This window comes from Cherax quadricarinatus, chromosome 34, assembly GCF_038502225.1.
Source record: "Cherax quadricarinatus isolate ZL_2023a chromosome 34, ASM3850222v1, whole genome shotgun sequence".
NCBI lineage: Eukaryota > Metazoa > Arthropoda > Malacostraca > Decapoda > Parastacidae > Cherax > Cherax quadricarinatus.
The window spans coordinates 13,224,065-13,248,244 of record NC_091325.1 but is presented as its reverse complement, the minus strand read 5'-3'; the positions used below and the strand labels follow the sequence as shown (position 1 = coordinate 13,248,244).

Sequence of the window (24,180 nt, the reverse complement as noted above, 5' to 3'; positions counted from 1 at the left end):
CCACGTATAGGTGAGTACATATATGCGCACACGTAAAGTTAACCGATAATACCAATATAACAAATAGGCGGTTTACGTCTGACAACGCTTTGCTCTGTGTAAAGCTTTATCAAGTCATCGTATTACTTGATAAAGCTCCATACAGAGCGAGACGGGATCTCAGTACAATCTTGTCCTGTGTAACTTACGTCTTTTTTCACCATTGTTGGCAGTACATCATTAGGATCCACTGAACACACTGTGGTTCCTCAAAACGTTACAATTCCCACGAAAGCAATTTAAATACCTTTGGAAAGATGGAATATATCAACACCATCAACAAATGCACCACGTCTTCAACTGTCCATTATTATGCTTCAAAATGGTAACCTGCAAAAAGCAAACGTGACTCTTCCATAGTAATGAAACTTCTTCAATTTTCACAGCACAAGCTTATCGTTCAACCCAATAATACTGAAAAGATGAAACAAATAATCTGCTGAGAAATCTATTTTATAGTGCCTTTTTTCGTCTCTTCGAACACATTTCAATCTGCTGATAATAGTTCCAGTTACCTTCATTGCTTGTCATACATGTCAACCTTGCGGAAGGTACACTTAAGTTTGTGGGAAGTCTACTTGACCTTGTGAGAGGTAAACGTTATTGTGGGAAGTATAAAGATGGAGGTATAAGTCATTATGTGAGAGGTCTCCTTCGCTGTGTGGGCGTCATGCCGTTCTTGAAACGCATTTGTCAGTTAATTTCTTAGTGCTTTAACCTTATATTTAGCCGATATTATCACATATTAATATATAGTTAACAGTAGCCAAACTACATCAGTGGGAGGGTATCACCTGGCAGCGGGCAAATGCGCCTCTGATGCTTAATGCATTAATAACTATACGCTTGCTATGTACGGAAGTGCTCGGTGGTTGTAATCGTTTTTATCGAGAGTTATTGGTCAGAGTCAGGGCATCCACTACCCTGGAAGAGTCACAACGAGAGGTGATCCTTGCGGAACACTACGCTTCACTCCCATTCTGATGCCTCATCTCTTACCGTTAATATCTGCCTTCTGTCACTGAGGTCTTCCCTGTCGCACTGGAGCACGTCACATTCTCCAGCGTTGTGGAAGATTCCTAATCGTGAGACATCTTTCAACTTTTTTTTTTTTTCAGCGTTCGCGAGCAAACGCACGCTCAAGATATTACTATATTCCCTGCACTGCTAGAATTATGCTGCGTATATTTCGTTATTATCGGTTAATTGTATATTAATGCGATTCAGTATACATTATTTAAACCTAACCTAACCTAGAATATCAAAAAAATTAAATTTCTGAAATATTTAGATAGCAAACAAATAAACGACATTTCATCAAACATTGCCTGTACAAATTGAAGAGCAGGTTGCACCAGCATCTTCCACTATGCAGGACACATTAAACGCACTACCGACAAGAATGAAGATCCAGACACGAGCTACAAATTAAGCTTTTACGTGGAACAGCGTGGCGCTCTATTAACCCAAACCCTGAAAACGCTCTTCCCTAAGCTGGAATATAGATGCAATAAAAGCTGGTGGCGCTGCCATGTCTTCACACCTTGTGGTATAACCTGCTCTGAGACACGCTGAAAGATAAGGTGAGCAGGAGTTATTTAATCCCCAAACCTCTTTTTTTTCGTTACAAATATATTCACAGTTTTGAACTGTAGCGTCGGCGCCCCTCTTGCAAGACAATGATAGAGTGAGTGATGATGAAAGTATTTCTTCTTTTTTGGGCCACCCTGCGTCGGTGGGACACAGCCGGTTTGTTAATACATGATATATAAAAGAAATCATGAAAAAAGTTTCCGAGGGAACACTAACCTTGGAGAGAAATATGAAATTAAATCACGAAGGAAATAAAAATACACAGGAATAAGGTACATTATATTGACGTAGGTGAAGGAGTCTTTATACTAGGACTTAAGTAACTCTTCCTGGGGTTGAACCTGCTTGCCTTCCCTTCCCCAGATGTAACCTGCTTGCCTTCCCTTCCCCAGATGTAACCTGCTTGCCTTCCCTTCCCCAGATGTAACCTGCTTGCCTTCCCTTCCCCAGATGTAACCTGCTTGCCTTCCCTTCCCCAGATGTAACCTGCTTGCCTTCCCTTCCCCAGATGTAACCTGCTTGCCTTCCCTTCCCCAGATGTAACCTGCTTGCCTTCCCTTCCCCAGATGTAACCTGCTTGCCTTCCCTTCCCCAGATGTAACCTGCTTGCCTTCCCTTCCCCAGGTGTAACCTGCTTGCCTTCCCTTCCCCAGATGTAACCTGCTTGCCTTCCCTTCCCCAGATGTAACCTGCTTGTCTTCCCTCCCCCAGATGTAACCTGCTTGCCGTCCCTTCCACAGATGTAACCTGCTTGCCTTCCCTTCACCAGACGTAATCTGCTTGCCTTCTCTTCCCCAAATGTAACCTGCTTGCCTTCCCTTCCCCTAGATGTTACCTGCTTGCCTTCCCTTCCCCAAATGTAACCTGCTTGGCTTCCTTTCCGCAAATGTAACCTGCTTGCCTTCCCTTCCCCAGACTGAACCTGCTTGCCTTCCCTTCCTCAGACTGAACCTGCTTGCCTTCCCTTCCTCAGACTGAACCTGCTTGCCTTCCCTTCCCTTCCCCAGACTGAAACTACTTGCCTTCCCTTCCCTTCCCCAGACTGAAACTACTTGCCTTCCTTTCCTAAGACTGAACCTGCTTGCCTTCCCTTCCAAAGGTCGAGACCTGACCTGTATATTTGAGGTTTGTGTGTGTTGTGTGTGTACCTTGTGCACCAATTTACACTAATTTCTCAAGTCTCTGCACTAGGTGCACCTAGATCCTCAAGGATCGTAGTGTGTGCACCAGTTGCACCACCTTACACTAGTTCAGGGATCGTAGTGTGTGCAACACCTTACGCTAATTCAGACACAGAAATTAACGTTTCCTGTTACCCTCCTTGCCAGACGTATCGTAACCATTACATATTAATTTGCTTATGATTACTACACCTTTTTGGGAGTTTGTGTAATCTAACCCAAATTTCAAAATGAAAATAGTCTGTGTAAGTTTCCATTAACTGTTTATCATAAGGCGACTCCAAGAGAAAATTTATAATCTCAAAAAAAAAAAAAAAAAAAAAAAAAAAAAACAATAATTTTCGCCTATAATATGGGAACATTTCATCCTATAGGTTTCAAATTTTCAACGTTAGTGTACTGTAATCAGTGAATGATTCATGCAATTAGTAGTATATTTAAATGCTCCCTGGTCAGTTTTATTTAGGTTTCTCCCGGTTTGTGGTTTTCGTGTGATAACCTGAAAAAGCCTTTCCTGCTTGGCTTTAAACTTTCAACACAAGTTTGTCCTGCTTAGAAGAAAGTCATTATTGAAGTAGGTAAGGGATTATTTTACGATATTATTTTATTTTGACTATGCTTTGTTTGAACCTCTTTAATCGTCACAGGCTGATGCATCTTATGGGAAGGTTAATACGCTATTATTTTAGGCTGCGTATATGTAAATTTAACAATTTACTAACAATATAAATCACGGAACGGGTGGGGCTTGAACCATGGCAAGTGAGTTCTAAAACTCACAGGCCTGTGAATTTTAGGTCTCACTCCCCATGGGTTCAAACCTCACCCGTTCTGTGAAGTGTTTCCAATCGTATAATTACGATTTCGTGAGTCATTATACTTGGACCAGTTAGAGTAATAACTGACGAGTTCTTTTTCTGGTCTCGGCTTAAAGCTTTCAGCGTTACTGTATTTTACAGGATTTACGTTTTCAGTGTGTTGTATAGTCTGAAGTTTACAAAATTCACATGATTTTTTTTAATACTCCTACTCATGTGAACCACTAATAAATTGGGCTGTCTTTAGGGGGTTCAGCTGCAGTCCCTCTTCCTCTTGTGGATTTGGAGGTTCGATTATGTCTCTTGTGAGGGTTGAACCGTTGAGGTAGGTACACCTTTATCGGATTCCACAGCGACCGAGACACTTCTGTTTAATATATGCATGGGGAAGCGCTAAACCCATGGCGATTAATTAGCGCCTGGGGAATTGAATGGTAATCACGTATGATTCAAGGAGAGGAGTAGCTCTAATCTTTTGGATCAAGAACCCACAACGGATAGTATCTCTGAATTTTACTCAGACCTCTGCAACACAATTGTCCTCAAAGATCTGTTAAGTTGTACCATGTATTAAGGAAAGATCCTAAACTTCACCTTACGAAACAGACAGAGCAAATGCGATAGTAATTATGGATAAGACAGATTAGAATGAAAAAATGAACATGTTATTAGCAGACGGGGGAACTTACGTGTCCCTTAAGGTATAGAGTGCTAAGAAATTGGCGCTGGACACTTCTTAAGAAATCTGTCCTAGTAAAATTGGGATATCGGCACTGTAGGTAGCCCATGGTGTGGGTGCCACAACTCCCACACCAGTAGCTACTGTCGTGGGTGCCACAACACCCACACCAGTAATTATTGCCGTGGGTGCCACAACACCCACAACAATAGCTACTGTCATGGGTACCACAACTCCCACACCAGTAACTACTGCCGTGGGTCCCACAATACCCACACCAGTAGCTACTGTAGTGGGTGCCACAACACCCACACCAGCAGCTACGGTCGTGGGTGCCACAACACCCACACCAGTAACTACTGCCGTGGGTGCCACAACACCCACACCAGTAGCTACTGTCGTGGGTACCACAACACCCATACCAGTAACTGCTGACTTGGGAGCTACAACACACACACCAGCAGCTGCTGCCACAGTTCCTCCCACCCTTCACGTGTCCTGCAGCTGTGCAGGGAAAACGAGAAAGTTAAGAACAGTGATAACAAACTTTATCCCAAACATGAACCCGGCAGTCCAAGGCAAAATGTCTCGCCACTTCTCGCTATATACATATCTTTATAATTGTATACAATTCCGGTAAATTGATGAATAAGACTTTTCGGAAATAAAGACAGTAAGTGTTTTTCATGTCTTATCCATCCACAACATATAAGTTAGCGTCTGCTCTCGTGAAAACTTCTGTTGGTCGAGTGAATTGGAAAAGCCTTACACATGCCTTACATGTGATTACCTCCTATTTTCCAGGCGCTGTGTGACCCCCTACGGGAGTAACGCTTTCCTATTAGTAATAATAATAAAATAATTATTATTCTTACATAAAATAAAAATGGAAAATCCTTAACTAAGAACAGCATCATAAGACTTGCACCATGTTAATGTTCTGTCACGGTTCAACTTGAAAGTCCCTTCAAAAAGGGGTGGATTGATGCTGGTGATAAAAAAAATATACTTTTGAATCAAGGAAATGGAGCTTCCTTTAGTTCGCTCGGATCAAATCGTTACTCCTTCATCACCGCCACTGTTAACAATCCTCAAGTGTTACATGGCCACCGCGGATTGAGGTGTTGTAGTTTAATGCTCTACTCTTTATCAGCTTTATGCTCTACTTCCTCTCTTGTGTGGCAACTATATGTTCAGATGAATATTGCAAATTTGTTATGATTTACTGTATATTACATACACGGTTGTGTTGGAAGTTAATGCTCGCTTGTGTGTTGGAACTTCGTGCTCGGAAGTGTTGGATCTTCATGCTCGGCTGTGTTGGAACTTCAGGCTCGGTTGTGTTGGAACCTCATGCCTAAATTCCTCACTAGTGAACCGCAGAGACCCATCCCGGATGTAGACATTTATATGTTCTCTATATGACTCGACGACCTTGACAGCCAGCATTGTCAACCTCCCTGTGACATGCATCACGTACCTGTCACATACCTCATATACTTGTGACTTGCATCACATACCTGTGACTTCACATATTTGTGACTTGCGTTACATCTGTGACTAGTTTCTGGGGATTTCTTTTACAACTATCGGAGTGGAACCACAGGCCAAGATGCCTTAGTTACTCCCTGACGTGAGAGGCAGTTACTGCCAGTGGTGTACGTAAATGTTGCGACATAGCTGCTCTCGAGTCTCCTGCAGAAACGTATTTAGTTCCCACTTGAAAACTTCTACTGATGGATCCAAACGACGAACTGCTGGCAAACTTTCGCTCTGTATAGATCTCTCTCAAGTTATATGTTGTTCCGATGAAAGCATCTGCAACGTTTTTTCTCACCAATTTCAGCACAAGTCGATGCTCACTGACCTTCATAAACTAAGACCTTCATAAAGTAAGCCACTGGACGTGCGGGAGAGACACGTTATGTAGTATTTCCGGTCAATTCTCCACGAGTTTGTTGTATTCCACCGTGTTCTGACGCAATCTCTCCTAAGAATCCGTTGTTATTTTTCCTGTGTATGTATTGAAACATCCTTTCTGTGGATCATGTTTCTGGTAGTATATCTAAAGCACATGCAATCTTTAAAGCAACACTGCTTATGTTTTGTTCTGTTATAGCTGTAAAGTTGGAATAATTTGGGTAAACCATACCTAATCTATAAAAGTGGACAGAGAGTAAACGGTATATATGTAAATGTATATACTGTAAGACTAGCGTTATCACTTTGGGTGACAGGTTGTCTGATGTCCGACCCTTAGGATTGCTTTTCTAGACACTGTCCGTAGTACTAAGGCAAATGTTGTATGCGTAAGACAGTGGCTCTACATGTGTTATTGAGATTAAACTATTTTAATGTGACGTATGTTAACCGTTTAAAAACCATTATAATAATAGCAATGCAACAATACATAGAGGAGAAACTAGATCATGACGCGCGAGCAGACGATAACGGACCATTGAAGAAGCATAAAACCTAGGTCATAATTTCAGTCCCTTTACCGAGGATCTTGCATCACTATGAGGAACCCGTCATCCTTGACGATACACCAACTGTGCTCCCGTGCACCTGTTTTCCACCTCATGAACAGTCTTTTTTCCTGTCCATCCTATTAATCTCTCTCGGAGTATTTTATATAGTTGTCATGCGCCCGTGGTCCTTTTGTCTTCTAACGTTATCAGGTATAGCTCCTTTAGTCTCTCTTCCTATCCCAAGGCTCAGAGGTGGTGACCAGCCTTAACACAACTCACATCCTGGAGGGCGCTGGCTACAAGTCTTTTACTTATTCATGATGCATAATTTGGAAGTTCCAACTGTTGCAGCAAACACTATCGTTTCTTTTGTAGATTCTGTGTGCAGAGCAAATCTTAATTTACAGTACTTTTCTCTCTTAATAGAGCTTGAACATAAAGCTTAGTTTACAAAGAATCGCAGTGTATAAGTAAAGGCTTGCTTTACACCCAGACTTTCTACCATATTTATCGGTACGTCTTGCCTCATATATAGTACATTCTCCTGCAGTTCTTGTCAACCATCTACCACTATGTAAACAAGCATATTTTAATGTCCTGTGAACTTACTTATTGTAATTTAAAACTGTAGCCTATTGTTGACCATGTCGTTGTTTGTGGATTTAAACACTTGTGTATAATTCAGGACAGTGTAAAGCGGAGACAGCTCCTCTCATTCTACCTCTTTCAAGAGAGTGAAGATTAAATGTTCTCAGTCTGTCTTCATGTGGAAGATTCCTTACAGTAATGTTATTATATATTTTTTTAGTTTAAATGATTCAAGTCGACAATTACTGAAAGAGTGGTCATCCATCACGGATAATGAGAGACTCGTCCGAAACCAAGGGAAGGGTTTGGCTTTCGTTACTCGTGACGTAAATTTTTTTCCTAATAAATAAGTAGTATGAAATGATAATAATCATAATTATAATTTTTAAAGGGATGGATCTGTAAGCCAGGAAAAGGATTCGGTCAGATGACTAAAAGCTAGAGTGGTGGGTCATCATATGACTAAGACCCACGTCAGGAAACACTTGTTCTCTTTCCTGACAACTCTTACCTAACCTAATCCTAATAAATGTTTTGAACGGCACGTATGAACCCACTTGTTGTCGACATCTTCACACCTTGTACACCCATGTTGCTGGTTTCCCATCTGATTTTTTTTCACATCAGATTATAGATCTCTAAATGGTTTTCGTGTGTCTTCTGTTTTTTTATTTATATAAGTCATTTGCAGAGCTCAGTTTTTTCTTCGTAATTTATAACTTTTATCACTGGTATCGATTTTGTTGGACGCCTCTGAACTTATTTCTCACTTGGCTTGGAATTCAGCAGTCTTTTGTTTAATCATATTTGCATTCTTTCCAAATTCCGTTTGTGTATTCGTTTAGCTGTGGTTTCAGCAGTCGCATCTCAGCTCCTGGTCCACTCTTGACTAGTGTCTGAACTGCCACAATAAATTCCGAGCAATTTGGGCCTATTATATCTTTCATTGAAACTGGGTGATTTTTTTTTTTTTAACATCGACCGTTTCCTGTCAAGGTACGGTGGCCCGAAAAAGAAAAACTTTCATCACAAGAACATAAAGAAGGAACACTGCAGCAGGCCTCCTGGCCCATGCGAGGCAGGTCCAATTCTCCCACCGGCTTAAGCCAATGCTTTAACCTAGTCAGGTCAGGTCACATTCACTTAAGAAAGGGGCAAAGCATCTGACCTAGTAGCCCAAGCTAATCAGGTCTAACTCACACCCACCCACACCCACAGTTATAAAACTGCAACATTAACAACGCTCCTTCAGAGTGCAGGCACTGTACTTCCCATCTCCAGGACTCAAGTCCGGTCTGCCGGTTTCCCTGAATCTCTTCATAAATGTTACTTTGCTCACACTCTAACAGCACGTAAAGTCCTTAAAACCATTTATCTCTATTCGCTCCTATCTAACACCTTCGCGAATGCTTCCTGGAAGTTCAAGCACTTCGCACACAAAACCTCCTTTACACCCTCCCTCCAACCTTTTCTAGGCCGACCCCGACCCCTCCTTCCCTCCACTACAGATTTATACACTCTTCAAGTCACTCTGTTTTGTTCCAACCTCTCTACATGTCCGAACCACCTCAGCAGCCCCTTCTCAGCCCACTGGGTAATAGTCTTGGTAATCCCGCACCTCCTCCTAATTTCCAAACTACGAATTCTCTGCATTATATTCACACCACACATTGCCCTCAGACACGATATCACTGCCTCCATCCTTCTCCTTGTTGCAACATTCACCACCCATGCTTCACACCCATATAAGAGCGTGGTAAAACTATACTCTCATACATTCCCTTCTTTGCTTAAATGAATAAAGTTCTTTGTCTCCACAGACTCTTCAGTGCATCACTCACTTTTTTCCCCTCGTCAGTTCTATGATACATTCACCTCCTCCATACTCTCTGCCTCCAATCTGATATCCAATTTTTCGTTACCTAATTATTTTGTTGTCCTCATCACCTTACTCTTTCTCCATCATTTTCTCGTCCTGGTTTTTCTATTAAATAAAATATATTGAAAATAAATGCTTTCTGGCGTCGCTGCGATTCATTTACATCTTTAACCTCAATCGATGTTTCCTTCCCCCCTGTCTCTTCCTCTCAAATATTCAGTCTTTGGCCATTGAATTTTCTCCAGTTTCTGAAGATGCTCAGACATCAGCACCATCCTGGTGCTTCCACTCTAGTTCTAACATACATGCACTTTGTATACAAGGCCTTCAATCACTTTGTGATTGTGGGGTCGATACTCAGTTATTTTTCTTTTCTGAAGTTTGTTACTTACTTCTATCCGCTCTCGTCTGTATTTTATTTATGGCCTTGCCTCAATTTTCATAACCTTTCACTGGCTGGGAATGAAGTCTACTGTACATCTATCTATTCCTGCAGTGTGTGTGTGTGTGTGTGTGTGTGTGTGTGTGTGTGTGTGTGTGTGTGTGTGTGTGTGTGTGTGTGTGTGTAAAGATTTTTACTCACCGATTTTTATTTGAGGGATTCAGGCTGTCTCCACTGTTTCGTCGACAGACATTATCGATTTCTAACCCTTCAACCCTATTATACCTATTATTTAAAGAGTAACAGCTTGTCATGGGACGCAGGATTTATTGAATGGATTCACCATTCTCGAGGGAAAAGAGAGGTGCACCATTATGATGTATTTAGTATAATTATCTGGTTCATCTGAATTCTCACATGACACGTCCTTGAAAAGAGATTCCTTGATGCGATGTCGTCCTTGATCCAAGAAACTGGAGCTACACCCTAATCTTACATCAGACGCGATTTCTTACCTTTTACTATTTTTGACCCATGCGTGCTTGCACTTCCCTGTCAATATTATGAGAATAATCAAGTAACGCTATAGTACATCTTGGGTAATAGCAAATCGAAGCCATTCCTAACTAGTCCTCACTTTAATTTACCCTACAAGTAGTCACTCCAGGTCACACGTCCTCCCAGACAGCAGGTAGGGCTGGCTGCTCATGTTCTCCAGACTGACAGCTGATAAATGTTCTAATTAAGGACGCCATTCAAAAATCGGATCTTTCATCAACACCTTTTGGCTTAGTTCTTGATTGGTAGGTTAATTAGGTTTATAGCTTATGGATTACAGATAGGACATTTAAAATAATTTCGCAAAAATCATTCTGAACCTATCCACAAAAATATATTTCATTGTGCAAACTTATCTAAAATATGTTTAGTTGGATTAGGCTAAATTAAATTACGCTTGTTATAATAAAGTTAGGTAAGTTTTCTAATTTTTTTTGGTACAGAATTATTAATTTTTCTATTAACATAAATGAAAAAAAAATATCTTTAAACTTATAAGAGAATATTTCAGAAAGGACGTATTATTATTATTATTATTATTTAAGAGGACGCACAAAACCGAAAGACTGTACAGTAATTATACACGTTGGGAGAGTAGGTCTGATACCAGAAAGGGAAAATTTTCTTCTGCTTTGTGGATAAGGGACTGCTCACCATCATCCTACGAAACACACACACACACACACACACACACACACACACACACACACACACACACACACACACACACAGCAGTAAGACAAGAGAGAGAGGGGTGGGTGGATTGCATTTTCTTGGACTGCAAGAAGGCGTTTGACACAGTACCACACAAGAGATTAGTGCAAAAACTGGAGGACCAAGCAGGGATAACACGGAAGGCACTGCAATGGATCAGGGAATACTTGTCAGGAAGACAGCAGCGAGTATTGGTACGTGGCGAGGTGTCAGAGTGGGCACCTGTGACCAGCGGGGTCCCACAGGGGTCAGTCCTAGGACCAGTGCTGTTTCTGGTATTTGTGAAAGACATGACGGAAGGAATAAACTCCGAGGTGTTCCTGTTTGCAGATGACGTGAAGTTGATGAGAAGAGTTCATTCGATCGAAGACCAGGCAGAAATACAAAGGGATCTGAACAGGCTGCAGACCTGGTCCAGCAACTGGCTCCTGGAGTTCAATCCCACCAAGTGCAAAGTCATGAGGATTGGGGGAGGGCAAAGAAGACCGCAGACGGAGTACAGTCTAGGGGGCCAGAGACTACAAACATCACTCAAGGAAAAAGATCTTGGGGTGAGTATAACACCAGGCACATCTCCTGAAGCGCACATCAACCAAATAACTGCTGCAGCATATGGGCGCCTGGCAAACCTCAGAACAGCATTCCGACATCTTAATAAGGAATCGTTAAGGACCCTGTACACCGTGTACGTTAGGCCCATATTGGAGTATGCGGCACCAGTTTGGAACCCACACCTAGCCAAGCACGTAAAGAAACTAGAGAAAGTGCAAAGGTTTGCAACAAGACTAGTCCCAGAGTTAAGAGGTATGTCCTATGAGGAGAGGTTAAGGGAAATCAACCTGACGACACTGGAGGACAGGAGAGATAGGGGGGACATGATAACGACTTACAAAATACTGCGAGGAATTGACAAGGTGGACAAAGATAGGATGTTCCAGAGACTGGACACAGCAACACGGGGACACAGTTGGAAGCTGAAGACACAGATGAATCAAAGGGATGTTAGGAAGTATTTCTTCAGCCACAGAGTAGTCAGGAAGTGGAATAGTTTGGGAAGCGATGTAGTGGAGGCAGGATCCATACATAGCTTTAAGCAGAGGTACGATAAAGCTCATGGTTCAGGGAGAGTGACCTAGTAGCGACCAGTGAAGAGGCGGGGCCAGGAGCTTGGACTCGACCCCTGCAACCTCAACTAGGTGAGTACAACTAAGTGAGTACACACACACACACACACAAACACTCACACACACTCACACACACACACACACACACACACACACACACACACACACACACACACACACACACACATACATAACTATAGTATTTATTTTTCTTAGAAGAAATTTTTTTTTGTATATTTTTCCTGTATGGTTTTCTGCCTTTTGAATAGCACGAGTGGGAGTCCCATGAAAAGGAAAATCTGTGCCAAACTCACATGCTTTCTCCCACGTTTTCATTTGACTTCCTCTCTTAAATGTCGACTTTAATCAGAATTTCTTTCCAGCTTTTCCTCCTGCGAGATTCGGGGATCTTAGAACTGGGAGTGAGAGCCCAGGGGATCTGAGACTTGGTGGTCTGTGATGTGTGGATCTGAGACCTGAGGGGTCTGAGACCTGAGGATCTCAGACCTGGGAGTATTCAGTGATCACGAGATTCAGCGTCGTCACTGGGTTATTAAAATTATTTATCAGAAGCGTTCTAGTGCTCCATCTTATGTTAGCCTTATATAGATGAGGCAACGAGGATGATTGTTCATGTGTGGTTCATCCTTTGGAGGAACCAGGAGTCGGGTATCGTAGTGTGGTGGCGTAATGTAGTCTGGGGCGGATCTACTATGAAACTAATAAAAGTTAAGATTCAGGGCCCCTAATCCCGTAGAGGCTCCAGATGCGACTTTTATTCCATATTACATAAAACTTTTTGGTCTACTGTATGAGAGTTTTTTATAATAATATTAATAGTATAGTATAATTTAGTACAAGATAATACGTAGTTGAAATAAAAATTAAAAGGCTATTAAATTAGCATGTAGGCCAGCAATTGCTGGTTGCGAAGGGCTCCTATTACAGTTCAAGCTTCAGGGCCCCCAAAATGTAGGTCTGGCACTGAATATAGTGATGCAGTGTTATGGTATGTGATGGTGTAATGTGGTGGTCTGTGTAGGTAGGTATAACCTTATAAACTGATTAATCAGCAATACTCTTCCTGTCAAACCAGGAGCACACTCGACAGAGTTGATAAGTGCTGAGAGGCAGACGCACCAAGTGTGACTCAGCGTGATAACCAACAACTGCCTTCCGAGTATTGTGACGAGTGTGAGACGGATCAAGGAGCGGAAAAAAATTGGAATGTCGGAGATGGATATAAGCCGGCACAGAACGTTGCACAAGCACTTCACGTAGAGTGCGTCTTCAAGTTAGACCTGCAAGAGTGCACGCTCTACAACCATCACATCAGATCAAGCGAGTTGATTCTCTCTCTCTCTCTCTCTCTCTCTCTCTCTCTCTCTCTCTCTCTCTCTCTCCATCGCGGTTCACGCTAGATATTGTAGCCCATCACAAGAATATGGCTGAAGGAAGTAGAAAGATTTCCTGTCAGAGCACGGGGAAGTAAACAGTACTGAAAACAAGTCTTACTAGAGAGATCTGCTTTCACTATTGATAAGACTCCATGCTCTATTCTCAAGTGAGGCAAAGACTTGAGCAGTGGCCGCATACAGTATATTACCATGGGAAAGTCTAAACAAGGGGAAATCTGCGTGAAATACAAAAAGGAACCCAAATGGATAAAATCAAGCAGGAGATAGGGAAAATACTGTATAAATCGGCCTTTAAATGACTAGTTTTTTAGCAGACCTTCAAATTTATGCTGTTAGTTATGGAAATATTTCCCATACAGTAATTTTGAGGATATCTCTCCAAGAGAGAACCCGCAGTAATGGATTTAAATTAGATAAGTTTAGATTTAGAAAGGACATAGGAAAGTATTGGTTTGGAAATAGGGTAGTTGATGATTGGAACAGTCTACCTAGTTGGGTTATTGAGGCTAGGACTTTGGGTAGTTTCAAATTTAGGTTGGATAAGTACATGAGTGGGAGGGGTTGGATTTGAGTGGGACTTGCACATCAGAGCTTATTTCTTGGGTAGCATTGAAAATTGGGTAGGGCAAATGTTTTGTTAGTGGGATGAATTGTAAAGGACCTGCCTAGTATGGGCCAATAGGCCTGCTGCAGTGTTCCTCCTTTCTTATGTTCTTATGTTCTTATGAAAGGCGTAACCTTTTGCATGTCGTACCAGGCTTCCTGTGTTTTTTGTCTGAAGCCACAGAAATAAGCTTCTTTCCCTGCCCTTTTAGGGTGGTACTTGAGGTTCGGCGCTTGTTGGGAGCCACTAAGTGTCGAGACCGTGTGATGGCCTTGTCTATTTTCTTGGATCATGATTTTCTTCATGATTCATGGAAAAATGTCTTTACTGAGGGGTTATAGAGCGAGGATGGTGTTGGCTTTACTGTGATAGCCGGTGATACTCGTATTTTCCGCATTTACCAAGCAAGTCGTATGTGTTCGCTGTGGAGCGTCACGTAACCTTCATTGCTTTCGTCCTAATAACTAGCTAGTTGTATCATGGCTTACTGTTTGCTCAGATTCCCAACGTGAGTGTTGCCCTAACCCAGTATGCTTCTCTCCGCCAAGTGTTTCAAAAGATTCAGGCGGGCACAAGGATGTGGAGTTCCATTGGTGCGCGGAACATGCTGGCATCCAGAAAAATATATGAACGGGCAGATGCTATGGTAAAGGCACCTACAGTGAGCTTCCTTAAGAAGCAAGTCATACAGGGTTCGGTAGGAGGTGTCTCTCTCTCTTTCATTCTGTAGGAGAGCCACCCTACCTCCTTGGCAGCACATACCACCTCCCTCATCATCATCCCTCCCGCGCCAAGTGTCCCTACCTCATGCATAATGTCAACATTAGAATCATTGAATTATCAGAGTCAGTAACGATGTTGTGCAAGGGCGTGTGGTAATGCGTAAGGGGATTAGTGTATAGATGGGGTAGCGTAGCACGATTAGTGAGTGGAAAGGTATTATGTAACTCGGTCAGTGCTCAGGAGGGAATAGTATAACACAGTGTGTAAGGTAAGTTTGTACAGGAAGGGGGTGTGTTTAGTGAAGAAATTTTATTTTATTTTATAGATGTTACATCATCTGATGGTTATCATTAAACCCATAATATTTAAAGGGGTGGACCGGTTAGCCAGCGGAAGGCCTCGGTCAGATGACCAAAAGCTCCAGCTGCAGGTCATCATATAACTAAGATCCGCGTCAGGAAACTCTTGTCCTGTTCCCTGACAAACCTTACCTTTATTTTATATAACAAACTTGGGTATACCCGCAGTGTGCTGCTGTCTCGTTCTCTTTGAAAGTCACTTAGTGGAACAATAGGTAGGTATATTTCTCTTGCCATTTTTCATCACGCTGGATGGATTGTGTACGTGAATGCGTATAATTTATCAGCTTAGAACGCTCTTCCTTATGATATTACAAATTCCTTCGCCACCTAAACAATCTCTCTACTTCCTTCTGAAAAGTATCTAATTTCTACACTCGATTTTCTTCGCATAATATTCACACCATGCATTGCCCTCACACATTACATCTTCACTGCCTTAGACTCAGGTCCTTTTCTGCTTTTGCTGATGAGGACCCCAGCTGAAGGTCGAAATACACAGCCAATCATTTTTTTTATGTATTCTATCGCAAACATGTGAGTTTTCTCTCAACAGTAACGCGTATTCAAATTATATAAAATTATATAAAATGAAAAAATACCACAGTGAAAATAGGAAATAAAACCTGAGTGCTTTCCTGTGTTTACACACAAATCTTCCTCTGAAGATGTGTGTAAGCACATGAAAGTGATCAAGTTTTATTTCTTGTTTTCACTGTGGTATTTTTTTAAATTTTGCAGTCACGCGTTATATTGTGATGTCTTCCATTATATAATATATAAATGTATATAAAACAAACACAACTTCAATGATTCCCAATATATGGAATAAGAGGAATATAAAATATACAGAAATAATTTAATCTTTTCTACTTATTCGGAATAAACTGTCTCATGCCACCTGGAGTCTACCTACCTAGAAGGTATTTCGGGGGTCAGTGCCCCCGCTCCCCCGGTTTTGACCAGGATTCCCGGTGGATCAGGGCCTGACCATCCAGGCTGTTAATGCTGAACACCCGTAGTCCAGCGTACGAACCAAAGTTCAGCTGATTGGGTACTGACTTTAGGTATCTGTCCAGCTCTCTCTTGAAGACAGCCAAGGTCACACAGTTATATATGATTATATCATTTCTTTATAATACTTCAGTTGCTCGGAAATCTTTCTCAGAATCAGGCTACCCTAATCTTTAATAACTTAATGTATTTTGCATTTAATTTTATCATTCTTATTGAATAGTATGAACTTATTTGATACCGAGAAGTGATCAAGGTTTCAAATGATACCAAATCGTGTTTAAGGTTCCAAGTGATACCAAGACGTGTTCAAGATTCCAAGTGATACCAAGACGTGTTCAAGATTCCAAGTGATACCAAGTCGTGTTTAAGGTCCCAAGTGATATCAAGACGTGTCCAAGGTTCCAAGTGATACCAAGTCGTGTTTAAGGTCCCAAGTGATACACAAAAGTGATCAAGGATCCAGGACCGAGATCTTTTCTAGTATGTGTTTGTTCACCTGTCTTTTTTTGTAATCCTGTTTTCCATTGAAGTCATAAAATCCTTCGTAAAATAGATCCTGGTCACTTTTTTTTTAAATATTTATTATCGATTCTTGAGATTTAATTCTCTCGTAAATACTCTTTCTAGTTTCGAAAGTGCAATGTCTATTGTTCTAGGTTTATCAACAAATTTAGTCATACACCCATTTATTTTCAGCCATGAAAGAATATATCATGAACTTCTATACGGGCTTCATATGATTTATTTTTCAGGGTAACTTTCATATTTTTCACGACGATCTGAACACCCTCCAGTTTGTCAGTGTCCTTCCTCAAATGAGAGGCAATGCATCTCTTCCTCCTCCTCTTCGTCGTTCTCCGCTTTCTTCTTCCCGATCCCTTCTCCCTCACTCCTCTCCCTTCTTCTATTCTCATCCTTTCCTCCTTCCTCTACCCTTCTGTCCTTCATCCTCCCTTCCTCGATAAATTACGAGGGAATCCGCCGAAAAAATCAATATTGCCCCAACGAAACTTTAGTTAATACCTTTCTAATGACGCAGTAAATCATACTCCGGTCGGCGAAAAGACCAAGTTTGGCTAAGAGTTTATGAAACGTTTCCTCGAGCTCAAAACGTTCCCTCTAGACAAAAGCATTTTCTCTAGCTCAACACGTTCCCTTTAGTTAAATATTCCTCCCCCCCCTAGTACAAAATTTCCCCTCGAGCGAAACGATCCCTTTAGCCTAAAGCGTTCTCTCGAGCTAAACGTTACATGTAGCCTAAGCATTCAGTGGCCAAAACGGTTTTTGGAACCTAAACGACTTAATATGCCAAAGCTTTTCCTTAACCCAGTGCTTTCCTGAAGCCAAAACGTTTCCCTGAGTTTAATCGTTTATTTTACGAATGAAATCATTGCCTTGAGTTAATGCATTACTTAAGTTTAAGCGTTCCCACAAGTCTAAAGGTTCCCTGGAGACAAAACGTTTCCTGAAGTCAAAATGTTCTATCGAGTTGAAAAGTTCCTTTTCTACCTCAGCGTTCCTCGAACCAAAGTATTGCCTCTAGCCTAAACATACGTTAGAGCCAAAAAACTCTATAATCTCCCAAACTTGTCTATAATAGGTGTTGATGACTTATTAAATCATCCCATCCTATGCTAAGACAAAATTAGGCAAACACGGATGATCTTGCTTACGATGATACTAAAATTGGTAGTCCAATCTTATTAATTTTTTGGGGTATAATAGTATGTGTTTATGGTATTTGCTTACATTGTTAATTTTATCATTGTTTACATTGTGCTGTATATATCTTTTACGGTTATAAATGATGAGTAACCTACGCTGTCAATGTGCTCAGGCAAATGTCTCAAAAACCACTACTACATATTCCATTCGTTTTATGGTAAGCACTTTGGCAATCTATGTCATTCGGCGAGCACTGGCAGGTCGCTCTGTTCTCTGTCAGGGCAAATTACTCAGCACATGAGTGGTGGAGGCTCGATTTTCCGTCTCCTTTACCCTTGGCTTAAGGCTATGAATGATTGGCTTACGACTGTGTGATCTCGAAAATCACACATATATGTCGTGTCGTGAAAATTCAAGTGAATAGTTCACATGTGTGCTTAAAATTAATGGAGGTATCACACATGAGCTGCGATAATTCAGCAGTGTAGATAACATGTGCTGCATAGACCACATGTGGAGTGGGACTTTTGGATATGTAGCCGACATGTACCTTGAGGATTCAGGTGTAAGTAGCATATACTGCGAGAAATCGGGAGTGTACCCCATATATACCGTGGGGATTCAGGAGTGTAGACTCCATATACCGTGAGAATTTAGATGTGTATCTCACATATACCGTAGCTGATGCACTGGGCATGTCACCATCGACTAGACCCCCTGGACTCGCCCTCATGACTTCCCTGGACTCGCCCTAATGACAAAAGAGCATCAGTAAAAGTTTAATAAGCATACGTGGCATTCTGCAACATAGGGCCGCCGGCTGTTTTAGTGTGATTAAGAGATTGTAACACGAAACATCCTAGCGGGATAATACATTATCTATATTATTCCGGTTGGTGTGATGTTATGTTATTTTCACTCTAGACAATAATGTTGAAATGATTGTCTAAAATGTGGCTGACTAGAAGTCTTAAGAATCTGTTTGGTGTCTATTAAAGTGGGGTTTTTTTTTTGGCTCTTCTTCTGCAATAGTTAATAAAGTGGGTTAGGTATTGAAATTAAGAAAAAGTTTAGACATTGGCTAGCTATCTTAGCCTCGCGACACTACTGGTGATATGCGTATTTATTATCTCCTCTATGTGCTCCATGTACAGGTTACCCAGGACTGCACTCAGGGGTGAGTCCTTGGACATCCCAAAGTGTTGCCTGTTCATAGATGTCAAACAAGCAGCAGTTAAAGTCGACGCACAGCTTGATAATGTCAACGAAATCATTACCCTGAAAAAGGTCCAGGGCTACAGAAGTCTGCTTAATAAATGTCGCAATACTGCTTGTGTATTATATAGAGGAAAATAACACATGAACAAACAATTAATTTTGAAAGAACAACAAAACACAAAACCGTAACTTGAGCTATACATAAATAACCGCACATAAGAGAGAGGAGTTTACGACGACATTTCGGTCCGACTTGGAGCATTTAATAAATTTATGCCTTTGTAGTGTGTAAACCAGATCGGTTTTTCACTCTCGATTCATCGAATGAACATTGTATATCTGTTTCTATCCAGTATTATCACCTTGATACATCGTAGAGAAATTGAAGATAAAATGCAGGCAAGTATTTTTGTTGATCCTTTAAAATGACTACTTTATTCCCGTCAGTCATAGCATTTAATAAGCGAGTATACTTTACCTGTTGCTTGTCTTATTCCAATCAATAAGACAAGTGGGAGGGAAAGTGGCGTTAAATAAATACGGGAGAGAGAGAGGAGGCCGCCATTTAAAAAAAATACGAAGGAGGGAAAGGAGAAAGTGACATTTAATATAGGCTGGGAAAAGGAAGGAGTCATTTAACAGATACAAGAGTCAGTCAAGTCATTTATTTAGAACTGGAAGTATTCCAGTAATTTCATGTTCTTCCCTCGTTGTATACTCTGTGACATCTTGATACCTACTTGAATAAACGTGTTCGTTTGTGCTTATGTTTATGAAACTGTGTTTGCGAGGACCTAGACAGACCTCGCACTTCATTATAGCATAAGAGTTTGTATTCGTATACACGAAAGAGCCACGCAGCTCGATTGCCTTCACTGTGAAAATAATCAAGATGTGTTTCTTGCTCCTATTTATTGATTTAGTTGATGACATTCTTATGTCATTTGTGTGTGTGTGTGTGTGTGTGTGTGTGTGTGTGTGTGTGTGTGTTCTATATATATTATACATATATACACACATACGTAAGTGGATAAGAATCTTTCCTCTGTAAGCCATGAGTGTCGTAAGAGGCGACTAAAATGCCATTGAACTAGGAGCTAGTAACCCCTTCTCCTGTATAAGTTACTTTATACTTTCTACAATTTTCTCTTATACGTTTAGAAAACTTACCTAACCTTATAAGAAGCGCAGTTTAATTTAGCCTAATCCAGCTACACACATTTTAGATAAGTTTACAATAATGTATTCATAAACAAACACAATTAAATATATTTTTTTTTCGTTAGGGTCAGAATAATTTTTGCGAAATTATTGCATGCATAAATTTTTGCTTGCCTTATTCGGCAAGAACAGCGTTGCTATTTAAGCCAAAAGCGCAAGTTTTACGTATTCGGAACACACACACACGATGTAGTGGAGGCAGAATCCATACATACCTGGAGTTTACCTGGAGAGAGTTCCGGGGGTCAACGCCCCCGCGGCCCGGTCTGTGACCAGGCCTCCTAACAGGTGTAAGGAAACGTGTCGAATGTTTCCACCCGCCGGGAATCGAACCCGGGCCCTCCGTGTGTGAAGCGGGAGCTTAAGCCACCAGGCCACATAGCTTTAAGTAGAGGTATGATAAAGCTCACGGTTCAGGGAGAGTGACCTAGTAGCGACCAGTGAAGAGGCGGGGAGAGGAGCTTGGACTCTACCCCTGCAACCTCAACTAGGTGAGCACACACACACACACACACACACACACACACACACACACACACACACTTCCAGGGATGGGACACAGAAACAAGGGGTCACAATTAGAAACTGAAGACTCAGATGAGTCAAAGGGATGTTAGGAAGTATTTCTTCAGTCATAGAGTAGTTAGGAAGTGGAACAGTCTGGCAAGCGATGTAGTGGAGGCCGGAACTATACATAGTTTTAAGACGAGGTATGATAAAGCTCATGGAGCAAGGGGAGAGAGGACCTAGTACCGGTCGGTGAAGAGGCGGGGCCAGAAGCCGAGTCTCGACCCCTGCAACCACAGTTAGGTGAGCAATTAGGTGAGTACACACACACACATAATGAGATTTATGTACCGGCAGGTGTAAGTCTCTAAGGGCAAATAAGCTGAGATTTTAATTTAATATTTATTTTAGCTTAAAGGTTTCTTGACTTGGTGAACAGGTGGCATGCAGCTTTAATGACCGTCGTGTAGTCCAGGGGTCGGCAAAGGTTTTCTAGAGATTGGCCAGAATGTGCATATTTTAAGCTTTAGGGCCAATGTGGTAAAATTAATGATATGTAAACAGCATAACATTTTCAGTTTTATTTCTTATAGCACCAATATATATTGTAATTTGCTGATCGTAGTTTGCCGATCCCCTGGTGTAGCCACTAGACATTAAACCCCAATAACCAGCTAAGGAGCTGATAAAAGGTTGATCTATGGGGCCTTTAGGTCGATTTTTTTAAAATTCATAATTTATATTAAATCCTGGCTTAGCGCTTCTTTTTGATTATAATACTAATAATATATTAAATCCTCTTACAATTATTATTTTAATACTCAAAATATGCTATATTACATTCTTAATGTAATAATACTTTATTGATATTTTTTCCCTAATATTCTGTAAGCAAACTAATACACTGCTAATACAGTGATAATACAGTGATAATACAGTGATAATACAGTGTTAATACAGTGTTAATACAGTGATAATACAGTGTTAATACAGTGTTAATACAGTGTTAATACAGTGTTAATACAGTGTTAATACAGTGATAATACAGTGATAATACAGTGATAATACACTGCTAATACAGTGATAATACAGTGATAATACAGTGTTAATACAGTGTTAATACAGTGATAATAGTGTTAATACAGTGATAATAGTGATAATACAGTGTTAATACAGTGTTAATACAGTGACAATACAGTGATAGCTTCTGTTATTATCTTTTATTAATATTCTGCTGACAACTCTTCTAGCACTCTTAATACTTAGTAACAATGTAAATATTCAATTATCACAGTTATTACTAGAGTATCACAGTTAATACCAGAGCATCACAGTTAATACCAGAGCATCACAGTTATTACTAGAGTATCACAGTTAATACCAGAGCATCACAGTTATTACTAGAGCATCACAGTTAATACCAGAGTATCACAGTTAATACCAGAGCATCACAGTTATTACTAGAGTATCACAGTTAATACCAGAGCATCACAGTTATTACTAGAGTATCACAGTTATTACTAGAGTATCACAGTTAATACCAGAGCATCACAGTTATTACTAGAGTATCACAGTTAATACCAGAGCATCACAGTTATTACTAGAGTATCACAGTTATTACTAGAGCATCACAGTTATTACTAGAGCATCACAGTTAATACCAGAGTATCACAGTTATTACTAGAGTATCACAGTTAATACCAGAGTATCACAGTTAATACCAGAGTATCACAGTTAATACCAGAGTATCACAGTTAATACCAGAGTATCACAGTTAATACCAGAGTATCACAGTTAATACCAGAGCATCACAGTTATTACTAGAGTATCACAGTTAATAATAGAGTATCACAGTTAATACCAGAGTATCACAGTTAATACCAGAGTATCACAGTTAATACCAGAGTATCACAGTTAATACCAGAGCATCACAGTTATTATTAGAGTATCACAGTTAATACCAGAGTATCACAGTTAACACCAGAGTATCACAGTTAATACCAGAGCATCACAGTTATTACTAGAGTATCACAGTTAATGCCAGAGTATCACAGTTAATACCAGAGTATCACAGTTAATACCAGAGTATCACAGTTAATACCAGAGTATCACAGTTAATACCAGAGTATCACAGTTAATACCAGAGTATCACAGTTAATACCACAGTATCACAGCTAATACCACAGTATCACAGTTAATACCAGAGCATCGCAGTTAATACCAGCGTATCACAGTTAATGCCAGCGTATCACAGTTAATACCAGAGTATCACAGTTAATACCAGAGTATCACAGCTAATACCACAGTATCACAGTTAATACCAGAGTATCACAGCTAATACCACAGTATCACAGTTAATACCAGAGTATCACAGTTAATACCAGAACATCACAGTTAATACCAGCGTATCACAGTTAATATCAGAGCATCACAGTTAATACCAGCGTATCACAGTTAATATCAGAGTATCACAGTTAATACCAGAACATCACAGTTAATACTAGAGTATCACAGTTAATACCACAGTATCACAGTTAATACCAGCTTATCAAAGATAATACCAGAGCATCACAGTTAATATCAGCGTATCACAGTTAATACCACAGCATCACAGTTAATACCAGAGTATCACAGTTAATGCCAGAGTATCACAGTTAATACCACAGCATCACAGTTAATACCAGAGTATAACAGTTAATACCACAGCATCACAGTTAGTACCAGAGTATCACAGTTAATACCAGAGCATCACAGTTATTACTAGAGTATCACAGTTAATACCAGAGCATCACAGTTATTACTAGAGCATCACAGTTAATACCAGAGTATCAGAGTTAATACCAGAGCATCACAGTTATTACTAGAGTATCACAGTTAATACCAGAGCATCACAGTTATTACTAGAGTATCACAGTTATTACTAGAGTATCACAGTTAATACCAGAGTATCACAGTTAATACCAGAGCATCACAGTTATTACTAGAGTATCACAGTTAATACCAGAGCATCACAGTTATTACTAGAGTATCACAGTTATTACTAGAGCATCACAGTTATTACTAGAGCATCACAGTTAATACCAGAGTATCACAGTTATTACTAGAGTATCACAGTTAATACCAGAGTATCACAGTTAATACCATAGTATCACAGTTAATACCAGAGTATCACAGTTAATACCAGAGTATCACAGTTAATACCAGAGTATCACAGTTAATACCAGAGTATCACAGTTAATACCAGAGTATCACAGTTAATACCAGAGTATCACAGTTAATACCAGAGTATCACAGTTAATACCAGAGCATCACAGTTATTACTAGAGTATCACAGTTAATAATAGAGCATCACAGTTAATACCACAGCATCACAGTTATTACTAGAGTATCACAGTTAATACCAGAGTATCACAGTTAATACC

At 40.5% G+C, this 24,180-nt stretch overlaps 1 protein-coding gene across 3 annotated transcripts in view; it reads left to right on the top strand.

The window, feature by feature from the left end:
- LOC128693782 (trehalase) overlaps window positions 1-24,180 on the top strand; it is a 215,551-nt gene that overhangs the window by 27,354 nt on the left and 164,017 nt on the right. The window contains exon 1 of one of the 3 annotated variants that reach the window (XM_070091169.1): window positions 13,258-13,367. The exons of 1 other annotated variant lie outside the window; for it this stretch is intronic. The gene's annotated coding sequence lies outside the window, so the exon portion shown is untranslated. Of the gene's footprint in view, window positions 1-13,257; window positions 13,368-16,427; window positions 16,628-24,180 lie in introns of those variants that run through there. One more of the 3 variants, XM_070091170.1, reaches the window with a different exon arrangement.